Here is a 15708-nt window from a genome sequence, read left to right as displayed (position 1 = left end):
TGGGCCTGCGGCAGGTGGTGAGCGAACCAACACGAGGGAAAAACTTACTTGACCTCGTCCTCACCAATCTACCTGTCGCAAATGCATCTGTCCATGACAGTATTGGTAGGAGTGACCACCGCACAGTCCTCGTGGAGATGAAGTCCCGTCTTCGCACTGAGGACACCATCCAACGTGTTGTGTGGCACTACCACCGTGCTAAATGGGATAGATTCAGAACAGATCTAGCAGCTCAAAACTGGGCATTCAAGAGGCGCTGTGGGCCATCAGCAGCAGAATTGTATTCCAGCACAATCTGTAACCTCGTGGCCCGGCATATTCCTCACTCTACCATTACCAACAAGCCAGGGGATCAACCCTGGTTCAATGAGGAGTGTAGAAGAGCATGCCAAGAGCAGCACCAGGCGTAACTAAAAATGAGGTGCCAACCTGGTGAAGCTACAACTCAGGACTACATGCATGCTAAACAGCGGAAGCAACATGCTATAGACAGAGCTAAGCGATTCCACAACCAACGGATCAGATCAAAGCTCTGCAGTCCTGCCACATCCAGTCGTGAATGGTGGTGGACAATTAAACAACGAATGGGAGGAGGAGGCTCTGGAAACATCCTCATCCTCAATGATGGGGATGTTTGCAAAAGACATGAGTGCAAAAGACAAGGCTGAAGCGTTTGCAACCATCTTCAGCCAGAAGTGCCAAGTGGATGATCCATCTCAGCCTCCTCCCGATATCCCCACCATCACGGAAGCCAGTCTTCGGCCAATTCGATTCACTCCACGTGATATCAAGAAACGGCTGAGTGCACTGGATACAGCAAAGGCTATGGGCCCCGACAACATCCCAGCTGTTGTGCTGAAGACTTGTGCTCCAGAACTAGCTGAGCCTCTAGCCAAGCTGTTCCAGGACAGCTACAACACTGGCAACAACCCGACAATGTGGAAAATTGCCCAGGTATGTCCTGTCCACAAAAAGCAGGACAAATCCAATCCGGCCAATTACCGCCCCATCAGTCTACTCTCAATCATCAGCAAAGTGATGGAAGGTGTCGTCGACAGTGCTATCAAGCAGCACTTACTCACCAATAACCTGCTCAGCGATGCTCAGTTTGGGTTCCGCCAGGACCACTCGGCTCCAGACCTCATTACAGCCTTGGTCCAAACATGGACAAAAGAGCTGAATTCCAGAGGTGAGGTGAGAGTGACTGCCCTTGACATCAAGGCAGCATTTGACCGAGTGTGGCACCAAGGAGCCCTAGTAAAATTGAAGTCAATGGGAATCAGGGGGAAAACTCGCCAGTGGCTGGAGTCATACCTAGCACAAAGGAAGATGGTAGTGGTTGTTGGAGGCCAATCATCTCAGCCCCAGGACATTGCTGCAGGAGTTCCTCAGGGCAGTGTCCTAGGCCCAACAATCTTCAGCTGCTTCATCAATGACCTTCCCTCCATCATGAGGTCAGAAATGGGGATGTTCGCTGATGACTGCACAGTGTTCAGTTCCATTCGCAACCCCTCAAATAATGAAGCAGTCCGAGCCTGCATGCAGCAAGACCTGGACAACATCCAGGCTTGGGCTCATAAGTGGCAAGTAACATTCGCGCCAGATAAGTGCCAGGCAATGACCATCTCCAACAAGAGAGAGTCTAACCACCTCCTCTTGACATTCAACGGCATTACCATCGCCGAATCCCCCACCATCAACATCCTGGGGGTCACCATTGACCAGAAACTTAACTGGACCAGCCATATAAATACTGTGGCTACGAGAGCAGGTCAGAGGCTGGGTATTCTGCGGCGAGTGACTCACCTCCTGACTCCCTAAAGCCTTTCCACCATCTACAAGGCACAAGTCAGCAGTGTGATGGAACACTCTCCACTTGCCTGGATGAGTGCAGCTCCAACAACACTCAAGAAGCTCGACACCATCCAAGATAAAGCAGCCCGCTTGATTGGCACCCCATCCACCACCCTAAACATTCACTCCCTTCACCACCGGCGCACCGTGGCTGCAGTGTGTACCATCCACAGGATGCACTGCAGCAACTCGCCAAGGCTTCTTCGACAGCACCTCCCAAACCCGCGACCTCTACCACCTAGAAGGACAAGAGCAGCAGGCACATGGGAACAACACCACCTGCACGTTCCCCTCCAAGTCACACACCATCCCGACTTGGAAATATATCGCCGTTCCTTCATTGTCGATGGGTCAAAATCCTGGAACTCCCTACCTAACAGCACTGTGGGAGAACCGTCACCACACGGACTGCAGCGGTTCAAGAAGGCGGCTCACCACCACCTTCTCAAGGGCAATTAGGGATGGGCAATAAATGCCGGCCTTGCCAGCGACGCCCACATCCCGTGAACGAATTTAAAAAAAGGTAGACTGAAAATAAATTAAAGGGTTTGACAGTTGAAAAGCAATGGCAAACATTTAAAGAAATATTTCAATATTCTCAACAAGTACACATTCCATTGAGAAATAAAAACTCCACGGGAAAAGTGATCCACCCGCGGCTAACTAAAGAAGTTAAGGAGTATTAGATTAAAAGAAGAGGCCTGTAATGTTGCCAGGAAGAGTAATAAGCCTGGGGATTGGGAGAGTTTTAGAAACCAACAAAGGTCGACCAAAAAATTGATAAAAAGGGAGAAAATAGAATATGAAAGTAAACTAGCAAGAGATGTAAAAACAGATTGTAGGAGCTTCTACAAGTATGTGAAAAGGAAGAGAGTAACAAAAGTAAATGTTGGTCCCTTAGAGGCTGAGACAGGAGAAATTATAATGGGGAATCAGGAAATGGCAGATGCGTTAAACAAATATTTAGTATCTCTCTTCACAGTAGAAGACACAAAAAGCACACCAGAAATAGTGGGGAACCAAGGGGTAAATGAGAGTGAGGAACTTAAAACAATTAATATCACTAGAGAAAAAATACTGGACAAACTAATGGGACTAAAAGCCAACAAATCCCCTGGACCTGATGGCCGACATCCGAGGGTTTTAAAAGAGGTGGCTGCGGAGATAGTGGATGCATTGGTTGTGATCTTCCAAAATTCTCTAGATTCTGGAACATTCCCAGTGGATTGGAAGGTAACAAATGTGACCCCGCTATTCAAGAAAGGAGGGAGAGAGAAAACAGGGAACTACAGACCAGTTAGCCAGACATATTCGCTGGGAAAATGAATCCATTATTAAAGAAGTGGTAACAGGACACTTAGAAAATCATAATATGATTAGGCAGAGTCAACATGGTTTTATGAAAAGGAAATCGTGTTTGACAAATCTATTAGAGTTTTTTGAGGATGTAACTAGCAGGGTTACACAAGATAAGGGCTCATGGGGTTGGGGGTAATATATTAGCATGGATAGAGGATTGGTTAAGTCCCTGAAAACAAAATATAAAAACGGAGCGGAGCTACAGGCGGGAGCGGACCGAGGAGAGAGCGCGGGACTCGGAGACTACTAAAGGCCCAGGCTCGAGGGCCTACCCGCACTCGGAGCGGAGCTACAGGCGGGAGCGGACCTAGGAGAGAGCGCGGGACTCGGAGACTACTAAAGGCCCAGGCTCGAGGGCCTACCCGCACTCGGAGCGGAGCTACAGGCGGGAGCGGACCTAGGAGAGAGCGCGGGACTTGGAGACTACTAAAGGCCCAGGCTCGAGGGCCTACCCGCAGAGAGGCAATCGGTGAAAAAAACAAGGATTGATGTCACAGGACAGCGGGTAGGTGATTGGCGAGTCGATAAAGGGAGCAGCGGAGGCCTGAGGTGAGTAATTAAACTCACCTACGTGAGTCCTTTTCCCCAGCGGGGAAGGAGCTTCGCGGCTTTTTCAAAGGCAGGGGACGGGGCCAATTCATTGGTACCCGTATATAGGTGGAGCGGTTGCTAAACCCGAGACACTACACTAGTAGTGACTCCCAACCTCCCACCTCCTCTCACCTTTTGGGGGGTAGAGGGAATTTAAAGGGGAGGTTCGTTTTTATATTTTGTTTTCAGGGACTTAACTCCTGGACCTAAGATAAATAAGAAGCAAAAAGTAATCCAAAGTGGGACGTCACCAAGGAAGAGGTAAGTGATTGGTTGGTGAGTATTTTCCTGCTGAATTTGTCTAAGGTTAGAGTTTGTGGATTCTCTGGTCTCTGTTGTGTGGTGGGGGACTGCTGTTCAGCAATGGCCCTTGAGTATACCTTTTAATTGAAGTGAAATTGGTGGGATTCATTTAATTTGAATTAATTAGTTAAAGGGTAAGTCATGTCAGGACAGCCCAGCCCCGTGTTATGCTCTTCCTGCTCTATGTGGGAAATCAGGGACCATTCCCGGTGTCCCTGACGACCATGTGTGCGGGAAATGTATCCAGCTGCAGCTACTGACAAACCGCATCGCGGCACTGGAGCTGCGGATGGATTCATTAAGGAGCATTCGCGATGCTGAAAACGTCGTGGATAGCACGTTTAGTGAGATGGTCACACTGCAGGTAAAGGTTGCACAGGCAGGAAGTAATTGGGTGACCACCAGGCAGAGTAAGAGGAGCAGGCAGGCAGTGCAGGGGTCCCCTGTGGCCGTCCCCCTCTCAAACAAATATACCGCTTTGGATATTGTTGAGGGGGATGACTTATCAGGGGAAGGCAGCAGCAGCCAACTTCCTGGCACCAGGGGTAGCTCTGCTGCACAGGCTGGGAGGAAAAAGAGTGGAAGAGCTATAGTGGTAGGGGATTCTATCGTAAGGGGAACAGACAGGCGTTTCTGTGGCCGTAAACGTGACTCCAGGATGGTTTGTTGCCTCCCTGGTGCCAGGGTCATGGATGTTACTGAGCGGCTACAGGGCATTCTCAAGGGGGAGGGTGAGCAGGCAGAGGTCGTGGTCCACATTGGGACCAACGACATAGGTAGGAAGGGAGATGAGGTCCTGCATCAAGAATTTAGGGAGCTAGGTAGCAGATTAAAGAGCAGGACCTCAAAGGTTGTAATCTCTGGATTACTCCCAGTGCCACGGGCTAGTGAGTATCGAAATAGGAGGATAGAACAGATGAATGCGTGGCTAAAGAGTTGGTGCAGGAGGGAGGGTTTCAGTTTCCTGGATCACTGGGCCTGCTTCTGGGGAAGGTGGGACTTGTACAAGTCGGACGGGTTGCATCTGAACCAGAGCGGGACAAATATCCTTGCGGGGAGGTTTGCTAGCACTGTTGGGGGGGGTTTAAACTAACTTGGCAGGGGGATGGGATACAGAGTGGAGCTACAATAGGGGGTGATGTGCAGCCAAATATTGAGAAAAAAACAAGTCAGCTTGGAAGACAGGGCAAATATGTGAGGGCAAGGCTGGATGGCATCTATTTTAATGCAAGGAGTCTTGCGAATAAGGTGGATGAACTGAAGGTGTTGATAAACACATGGGAGTATGATATTGTTGCTGTCACAGAGACATGGTTGAGGGAGGGGCAAGACTGGCAGCTCAATATTCCGGGGTACAGAATCTTCAGGCGAGACAGAGGGGGAGGTATAAGAGGAGGGGGGGTCGCAATATTAATTAAAGAATCAATTACTGCCATAAGGAGGGATGATATATTAGCAGGTTCCTCAAATGAGGCCATATGGGTGGAGCTTAAAAACAAAAAGGGGGCAAGCACTTTGATGGGAGTGTACTATAGACCCCCAAACAGTCAGGGGGAGATAGAGGAACAGATATGTCGGCAAATCTCAGAAAATTGTGCAAATAATAGGGTAATAATAGTGGGGGATTTCAACTTCCCCAATATTAACTGGGATACTCAGAGTGTAAAAGGCTTAGAGGGTACAAAATTCTTAACGTGCATCCAGGAGAGCTTTTTGAGCCAGCATGTAGAAAGTCCTACAAGAGAGGGGGCGGTACTGGACCTAATTCTAGGGAATGTGGCCGGCCAAGTGGAAGAAGTGCTAGTAGGTGAGCACTTTGGTGAGAGTGACCATAATTCGGTGAGATTTAAGGTGGTCATGGAAAAGGACAGGGAGGGGCCGGAAATAAAGGTTCTAAATTGGGGGAAGGCCGATTTTAATAGGATAAGGCAGGATCTGGCCAAAATGGACTGGGATCAGCTGCTTGTAGGAAAATCCGCATCGGAGCAATGGGAGTCTTTCAGAAGGGAGATTGAGACCATACAATGGCAACATGTTCCCGTAAAGGTCAACGGTGGTTCCAAGAACTCCAGGGAACCTTGGATGTCAGGGGATATACGAGAATGGATTAGGAAAAAAAGGAGGGCTTTTGGCAGATACAAAAGGCTAAAGACGGAGGAAGCCCTAGAGGAGTACAAAAAGTGCAGGGGGATACTTAAAAAAGAAATTAGGAGATCAAGGAGGGGCCATGAAAAAACACTGGCAAGCAAAATAAAGGAAAATCCTAAGATGTTTTATAAGTATATTAAGGGTAAGAGGATAACTAGGAAAAAAATAGGGCCCATTAGGGACAAAAATGGCAATCTGTGTGTGGAGCCGGAAGATGTAGGAGGGGTTCTAAATGAATTTTTTGGATCTGTTTTCACTATGGAGAAGGACGATGTAGACATAGAAATATGGCAGGGGGACTGTGATATACTCGAACATATTAACATCGAGCGGGAAGAGGTATTGGCGGTTTTAGCAGGCCTAAAAATGGATAAATCCCCAGGCCCGGACGAAATGTATCCCAGGCTACTGTGTGAGGCAAAGGAGGAGATTGCAGGGGCTCTAACACATATATTCAGAACCTCTCTGGCCACAGGGGATGTGCCAGAGGACTGGAGAACCGCTAATGTAGTACCATTATTCAAGAAGGGGAGTAGGGAAAAACCGGGGAACTACAGGCCAGTGAGCCTAACATCAGTGGTAGGAAAATTATTGGAAAAAATTCTGAAGGACAAAATTAGTCTCCACTTGGAGAAGCAAGGATTAATCAGGGATAGTCAACATGGCTTTGTCAAGGGAAGATCATGTCTGACTAATTTGATTGAATTTTTTGAGGGGGTGACTAGGCGTGTGGATGAGGGTAACGCAGTGGATGTGGTATACATGGATTTCAGTAAGGCCTTCGATAAAGTCCCCCACAGGAGACTGGTCAAGAAGGTACGAGCCCATGGAGTCCAGGGTGCCTTGGCACTTTGGATACAAAACTGGCTTAGTGGCAGAAGGCAGAGGGTGATGGTCAAAGGTTGTTTTTGTGACTGGAAGCCTGTGGCCAGTGGGGTACCACAGGGATCTGTGCTGGGGCCCTTGCTGTTTGCTGTTTGTGGTCTACATTAATGACTTGGATATGAATGTAAAAGGTATGATCAGTAAGTTCGCTGATGATACAAAAATTGGTAGGGTGGTAAATAGCGAGGAGGATAGCCTCAGTCTGCAGGACGATATAGATGGGTTGGTCAGATGGGCGGAACAGTGGCAAATGGAATTTAACCCGGAAAAGTGCGAGGTGATGCACTTTGGAGGGACTAACAAGGCAAGGGAATACACAATGAATGGGAGGACCCTAGGCAAGACAGAGGGTCAGAGGGATCTTGGTGTGCAAGTTCACAGATCCCTGAAGGCGGCGGAACAGGTAGATAAGGTGGTAAAGAAGGCATATGGGATACTTGCCTTTATTAGCCGAGGCATAGAATATAAGAGCAAGGAGGTTATGATGGAGCTGTATAAAACACTGGTTAGGCCACAGCTGGAGTACTGTGTGCAGTTCTAGTCGCCGCACTACAGGAAGGATGTGATCGCTTTGGAGAGGGTGCAGAGGAGATTCACCAGGATGTTACCAGGGCTGGAGCGCTTCAGCTATGAAGAGAGACTGGGAAGATTGGGTTTGTTTTCCTTGGAGCAGAGGAGGCTGAGGGAGGACATGATTGAGGTGTACAAAATTATGAGGGGCACAGATAGGATGGATACTAAGGAGCTTTTTCCCTTCGTTGAGGGTTCTATAACAAGGGGGCATAGATTCAAGGTAAAAGGCGGGAGGTTTAGAGGGGATCTGAGAAAGAACTTTTTCACCCAGAGGGTGGTTGGAGTCTGGAACTCACTGCCTGAGAGGGTTGTGGAGGCAGGAACCCTCACAACATTCAAGAAGCATTTGGATGAGCACTTGAAATGCCATAGCATACAAGGCTACGGACCAAATGCTGGAATATGGGATTAGATTAGACTGGGCTTGATGGCCGGTGCGGACACGATGGGCCGAAGGGCCTCTATCCGTGCTGTATAACTCTATGACTCTATGACTCTATGATTAATGGACAGAAAACAGAGAGTGGGAATAAACGGGTCATTTTCAGGTTGGCAGGCTGTAACTAGTGCGGTGCTGCAAGGATCAGTGCTTGGGCCTCAGCTATTTACAATCTATATTAATGACTTAGATGAAGGGACTGAATGTAATGTATCCAAGTTTGCAGACGAACAAAGCTAGGTGAGAAAGTAAGCTGTGAGGAGAACACAAAGAGTCTGCAAAGGGATATAGACAGGTTAAGTGAGTGGGCAAAAAGGGGGCAGATGGAGTATAATGTGGGGAAATGTGAGGTTATTCACTTTGGTGGGAAGAATAGAAAAACAGAATGTTTTTTAAATGGTGAGAAACTGTTAAATGTTGGTGTTCAGAGAGATCTGGGTGTCCTTGTACAAGAAACACAAAAGATTAATGTGCAGGTACAGCAAGGAAGGCAAATGGTATGTTGGCCTTTATTGCAAGAGGGTTAGAGTACAAGAGTAAGGAAGTCTTACTACAATTGTACAGGGCTTTAGTGAGACCACACCTGGAGTACTGTGTACAGTTTTGGTCTCCTTATCTAAGGAAGGATATACTTGCCTTGGAGGCGGTGCAACAATGGTTCACTAGATTGATTCCTGGGATGAGAGGGTCGTCCTGTGAGGAGAGGTTGAGTAGAATGGGCCGATAGTCTCTGGAATTTAGAAGAATGAGAGGTGATCTCTTTGAAGCGTATAAGATTATGAGGGGGCTTGACAGGGTAGATGCCGGCTGGAGAGTCTAGAACAAGGGGGCATAGTCTCAGGATAAGGGACGGCCATTCAAAACTGAGATGAGGAGGAATTTCTTCACTCAGAGGGTTGTGAATCTTTGGAATTCTCTACCCCAGAGGGCAGTGGATGCTCAGTCGTTGAGTATATTCAAGGCTGAGATCGATAGATTTTTGGACTCTGGGGGAATCAAGGGATATGGGGATCGGGCGGGAAAGTGGAGTTGAGGTCAAAGATCAGCCATGATCTGATTGAATGGCGGAGCAGGCTCGAGGGGCCGTATGGCCAACTCCTGCTCCTATTTCTTATGGTCTAATGGGCACTTGACACACGTGGGCCTGGCAGGCTATTCAACTGTGGGGAGCATCACAACTGAACCCAATCCTGTGCTCACTGCATGCCCACACACATGCTCTTTTCTGCAGTGGGTCACACTGATCAGGAGCAGGAAGTCCGGCTGATTTCCCCTCTCCCTAGCCCAGGGATAGTGATCAGGAGCAGGAACCCTGGCTGATTTCCCCTCTCTCTAACCCAGGGTTCACTGGGCCATTGGGAGCTCCCGCAGAGTGAGGTCAGCTAACTGGGTGCAGACTGGGGCAGATTCAGCAGAGAAGGAAACTGGAGCAAGAGAGAGAGAGAGAGAGAGTCAGACCCACATCGAGAGCATCGCTGACATGATTAGTATTTAAATCAGCCAGGGGGAGAGTCACTTACAAAGGACGATTCTTTAACAGTGATGAGGGCAGCCGGGGGGGGGTGGGGGGAGAGTGGGCGCAGGAATCTCTCCCTCTCCGAGGAACCAGGGCAACATCCAGGGGCCAGACCAAAGCCCCCAGCCAGCGCCCAATCACGGAGCCGCGGCCAGGTATCACCTCATTCCTTGAGGCAGTTTTGACCCCTGCACTCGTATTATTTATGGATTGATAATCTTTTATTTCCGAGGAAACTCACTCCCGAGTGTTGGTATTTTGTGAAAGGCCTTCAGGAAATCTCGGAAATTGTGAAACCCACCGTCCAAAACTAGTATGTGACAATCAACGGTGGCTGTGAGTGAGGGACCAAGTGACACAAACTCCACTATTCCAACGCTCTCCGGACCGGCCTCCCATCTCCCACCCTCCGTAAACTTGAGCTCATCCAAAACTCTGCTGCCCCGTATCCTAACTCGCACCAAGTCCCGTTCACCCATCACCAGGGAGTCAGAAGAGAGTAAAGTTGAGAGCAGCAAGAGAGGGGAAGACCCAGGGGAAATTACAATACAAATAGTACAAACAGTTGTTCAAGAACAAGTGAAAGGGAAAAGCGTAGAGCAGCAGAAAGTGTACTTTAGACACTACAGATAAAGTGAAAACTAGAAGGCGTAAGGTGATTAACCCAGCATCAAAGCTGAAGGTCAGGCTAGGGTGTGTGGCCCAACTAAGAGTTCTATATACAAATGCACGGAGTATAAGGAATAAATTAAATGAACTACAGGTTCAAATTCAAATTGGAGGGTATGACATGATAGCTATTACTGAGGCATGGCTGCAGGATGGTCAGGATTGGGAACTAAATATACCGGGTTATAAGGTCTACAGGAGAGATAGGGAAAATGGAAGAGGGGGAGGAGTAGCCTTAACGATTAGAGATGAAGTCACTTCAATGATAAAGGAGGATATAACGAGAGGTAAGCAGCCAACAGAGACCTTATGGGTTGAATTGAGAAATAGGAAAGGATCTAAGACTATAGTGGGAGTTGTGTATAGGACCCCTGGCAGCAGCTCTGAAGTGCTCGATTGTATAAATGCAGAGATTAGACAAGCGTGTAACAAAGGCATAGTGGTCTTAATGAGGGACTTTAACCTTCACATAGATTGGGGAAAGCAGACTAGCAACTGTCAGAAAGGTAGTGAATTTCTTGAGTGTGTCCGGGATAGTTTTCTACAGCAGTATGTCCTGGAGACAACAAGGGGGCAAGCCATACTAGATTTAGTAACGAACCAGATTTAGTTAACAGCTTAACTGTGCGTGAACATCTATCCAATAGCGATCATAACATGATCGAGTTCAATGTAATGTTTGAAAGGGAAAAAAGTGAATCAGCTGCTAAGATTCTAGACTTGGGTAAGGCCGACTTCAATGGGATGAGACAGAGACTGTCCACAGTAAACTGGGCAAATCTGTTAATGGGTAAAACGACTGATGATCAGTGGGAAATGTTTAAAGAAACATTTAACGTGATACAGAATCGGTTTATACCCCTGAGGGGCAAGAACTCTACTTGCCAAAAAAAGCCATGGACAACTAAAGAGGTAAGGGACAGTATAAGACATAAGGAAAGGGCATACAAAATGGCAAAAAATGGCACAGATCCTGGCGAATGGGAAAGATACAAAGATCAACAAAGGGTCACAAAACAGATAGTAAGGGCTACAAAAAGAGAGTATGAAAAGAAACTTGCAAGGGATATCTAAACCAATACGAAGAACTTTTATAGTTACATTAGGAAAAAGAGGGTGGTCAGGAGCAGTGTTGGCCCCTTAAAAACTGAAAGTGGGGATATTGTCATTGACAATGGGGAAATGGCGGACATGTTGAATAATTACTTTGCGTCAGTATTTAAAGTAGAAAAAGAGGATAGCATGCCGGAAATCCCAAGAAAACTAATATTGAATCGGGGACAGGGACTCGATAAAATTAATATAAATAAAGCAACAGTAATGAAGAAAATAATCGCACTAAAGAGTGACAAATCCCCAGGACCAGATGGTTTCCATCCCAGGGTTTTAAAGGAAGTAGGTGAGCACATTGCAGATGCCCAAACTATAATCTTTCAAAGTTCTCTAGATTCAGGAACTGTCCCTCCAGATTGGAAAATTGCACATGTCACTCCGCTTTTTAAGGAGAGGGAAAACAGGGAATTATAGACCAGTTAGCCTAACATCTGTTGTGGGGAAATTGCTGGAGTCTATAATTAAGGATAGGGTGACTGAACACCTCGAGAATTTTCAGTTAATCAGAGAGAGCCAGCATGGATTTGTGAAAGGTAGGTCGTGCCTGACAAACCTGATTGAATTTTTTGAAGAGGTGACTAAAGTAGTGGACAGGGGAATGTCAATGGATGTTATTTATATGGACTTCCAGAAGGCATTTGATAAAGTCCCACATAAGAGACTGTTAGCTAAGATAGAAGCCCATGGAATTGAGGGAAAAGTACGGACTTGGTTAGGAAGTTGGCTGAGCGAAAGGCGACAGAGAGTAGGGATAACGGGTAGGTATTCACATTGGCAGGATGTGACTAGTGGAGTCCCGCAGGGATCTGTCTTGGGGCCTGTTATTCACAATATTTATTAACGACTTAGATGAAGGCATAGAAAGTCTCATATCTAAGTTTGCCGATGACACAAAGATTGGTGGCATTGTAAGCAGTGTAGATGAAAACATAAAATTACAAAGCGATATTGATAGATTAGGTGAATGGGCAAAACTGTGGCAAATGGAATTCAATGTAGACAAATGTGAGGTCATCCACTTTGGATCAAAAAAGGATAGAACAGGGTACTTTCTAAATGGTAAAAAGTTAAAAACAGTGGATATCCGAAGGGTCTTAGGGGTTCAGGTACATAGATCATTGAAGTGTCATGAACAGGTGCAGAAAATAATCAATAAGGCTAATGGAATGCTGGCCTTTATATCGAGAGGACTGGAGTACAAGGGGGCAGAAGTTATGCTGCAGCTATACAAAACCCTGGTTAGACCGCACCTGGAGTACTGTGAGCAGTTCTGGGCACCGCACCTTCGGAAGGACATATTGGCCTTGGAGGGAGTGCAGCGTAGGTTTACTAGAATGATACCCGGACTTCAAGGGTTAAGTTACGAGGAGAGATTACACAAATTGGGGTTGCATTCTCTAGAGTTTAGAAGGTTAAGGGGTGATCTGATCGAAGTTTATAAGATATTAAGGGGAACGAATAGGGTGGATCGAGAGAAATTATTTCCGCTGGTTGGGGATTTTAGGAGTAGGGGGCACAGTCTAAAAATTGGAGCCAGACCTTTCAGGAGCGAGATTAGAAAACATTTCTACACACAAAGGGTGGTAGAAGTTTGGAACTCTCTCCCGCAAACGGCAATTGATACTAGCTCAATTGCTAAATTTAAATGTGAGAGGGATAGCTTTTTGGCAACCAAAGGTATTAAGGGATATGGGCCAAAGGCAGGTATATGGAGTTAGATCACAGATCAGCCATGATCTTATCAAATGGCAGAGCAGGCTCGAGGGGCTGAATGGCCTACTCCTGTTCCTATGTTCCTATATTCCACCCTCTGTGCTCGCTGATCTACATTGGCTCCCGGTCCAACAACAACTCAATTTTAAAATTCTCATCCTTGTTTTCAAATCCCTCCGTGGCCTCGCCCCTCCCTATCTCTTCAACCTCCTCCAGCCCTCTAACCCTCCGAGATCTCTGCGCTCCTCCAATTCTGGCCTCTTGTGCATCCCCCAGGGCGAGGGCGGGAGGGTCAGACGTGAGAATGGGTGACCCATCCTCCTTGGGGTGTAGCTCATCTCTCTGTGAACCTGGTGCCAGAGGGATTCAAGGGGAGGCAGAGTGTCGAGGAGACGTGTGTTTCCGTTAAACACATTCTGTCCTGTCCAAATACACAACACAGAATCCCGTCATTGTGTTTGGAAAATTCTTTTACGCTGCGAGTTGTTCTGATCTGGAATGCGCTGCCTGAAAGGGCGGTGGAAGCAGATTCAATAATAACTTTCAAAAGGGAATTGGATAAATACTTGAAAAGGAAAAATTTGCAGGGTTATGGGGAAAGAGCAGGGGAGTGGGACTAATTGGACAGCTCTTTCAAAGAGCCGGCACAGGCACAATGGGCCGAATGGCCTCCTTCTGTGCTGTATGATTCTATGTAAATCCAGTGTGGTCTTCTTCACACTCCCCGCTGTTTAAATCTGTCTGTAAGAATGTGCCAGGTTGCTGGGAGATGCAGAAACCTCCCCCCCACTGAACCGAGCTGAGCCGAGCAGCGAGGGGCAGACACAGAGCCCAGGACTGCCCATACCCACCACACTGCTGTGGAACGCTCTCACCCAGGGTCACCCGATTACTGCCCGACAATCAGACCTCACATCCCAGATCCTCCCAGGCAGCAGTAAAATAAAATTGCTGGACTATAACTTGGTGTTGTAAAATTGTTTGCAAGGGAAAGAGGGATTTTAAAAATGATATACAAAATCACAGGATGATCATGGTGTTTAATGCAATACAATTCAAAAAAATGAATTCTGACATACACACAATTCTTCATTCTGCTAACAGAAAATTACATTTCTTAACATTATGTAGCATAATTAATGTAGCAATATTGGCAGATCACACACACACACACAGACACACTCAGACACTCAGACACACTCAGACACTCAGACACCACACACACACACAGACACACAGGCGCACACGCACACCCCAGACACGGGCATACCCAGACACACTGTCACAGACAGAGACAGACACACACACAGACAGACACACAGACAGACAGAGAGAGACAGACAGAGAGAGACAGACAGACAGACACACGGGGTAACTGGGCTTCCTGATGATTACACCCGTGGGTGTTTAATGGGAAACCCATGGTGTTGAGCATTGTACAGATCGCCGTGTAATCACTGTCACTGGAGATGAGCCATATAGTTTATCCACTTCATTAGATGAGAGTAGATCTCACAACACACACAGGCACACAAAAACAGACACAGACACTCAGTCACACACACACAGAGACACAGTCACACATATACCCCCACACACACACACACACACACACAGACACACACATAGTCACAAACACACATAGCCACAAATACAAACACACATGAACATACACTCACAAACCCCCTCCCCCACAGAAACACCCCCTAACTCACAGACATACCCCACAGTGACACCGACACACAACACAGAATCACAGAGTCACTCGCTAGTCGCCAGTCTGGTGCTGGAGTTGCAGGAGCCTCACTGTCCCGTCAGTTTCAGTACCCGCTGTACCATCTCCACCGATCCCATCGAAGATATGGTGAAGTTTGGTTTTCACACATAAACGCTGGGGTCGTCACAATCTTATTCACAGAATCTACATGAGCGCTGTGAGAATGCATTAAAGAGCCAAACGATTCAAGGGAGGCAGTGCCCCCCCACATCGCCCAGTGCCTCCCACATCGCCCAGTGCCCCCACATCGCCCAGTGCCCCCCAACATCGCCCAGGTGCCCCCCCACATCGCCCAGTGCCCCCCCCACATCACCCCAGTGCCCCCCCACATCACCCAGTGCCCCCCCACATCACCCAGTGCCCCCACATCACCCAGTGCCCCCCCACATCACCCAGTGCCCCCCACATCGCCCAGTGCCCCCCCACATCGCCCAGTGCCCCCCATCACCCAGTGCCCCCCACATCGCCCAGTGCCCCCCCATCACCCAGTGCCCCCCCCACATCACCCAGTGCCCCCCCACATTCGCCCAGTGCCCCCCCATCACCCAGTGCCCCCCCACATCACCCAGTGCCCCCCACATCGCCAGTGCCCCCCCACATCGCCCAGTGCCCCCCCACATCGCCCAGTGCCCCCACCATCACCCAGTGCCCCCCACATCACCCAGTGCCCCCCCACATCACCCAGTGCCCCCCCACATCACCCAGTGCCCCCCCCACATCACCCAGTGCCCCCCCCCACATCACCCAGTGCCCCCCCCCACATCACCA

This window comes from Heptranchias perlo, chromosome 11, assembly GCF_035084215.1.
Source record: "Heptranchias perlo isolate sHepPer1 chromosome 11, sHepPer1.hap1, whole genome shotgun sequence".
Classification (NCBI taxonomy): domain Eukaryota; kingdom Metazoa; phylum Chordata; class Chondrichthyes; order Hexanchiformes; family Hexanchidae; genus Heptranchias; species Heptranchias perlo.
This window is presented reverse-complemented; position numbering follows the sequence as displayed.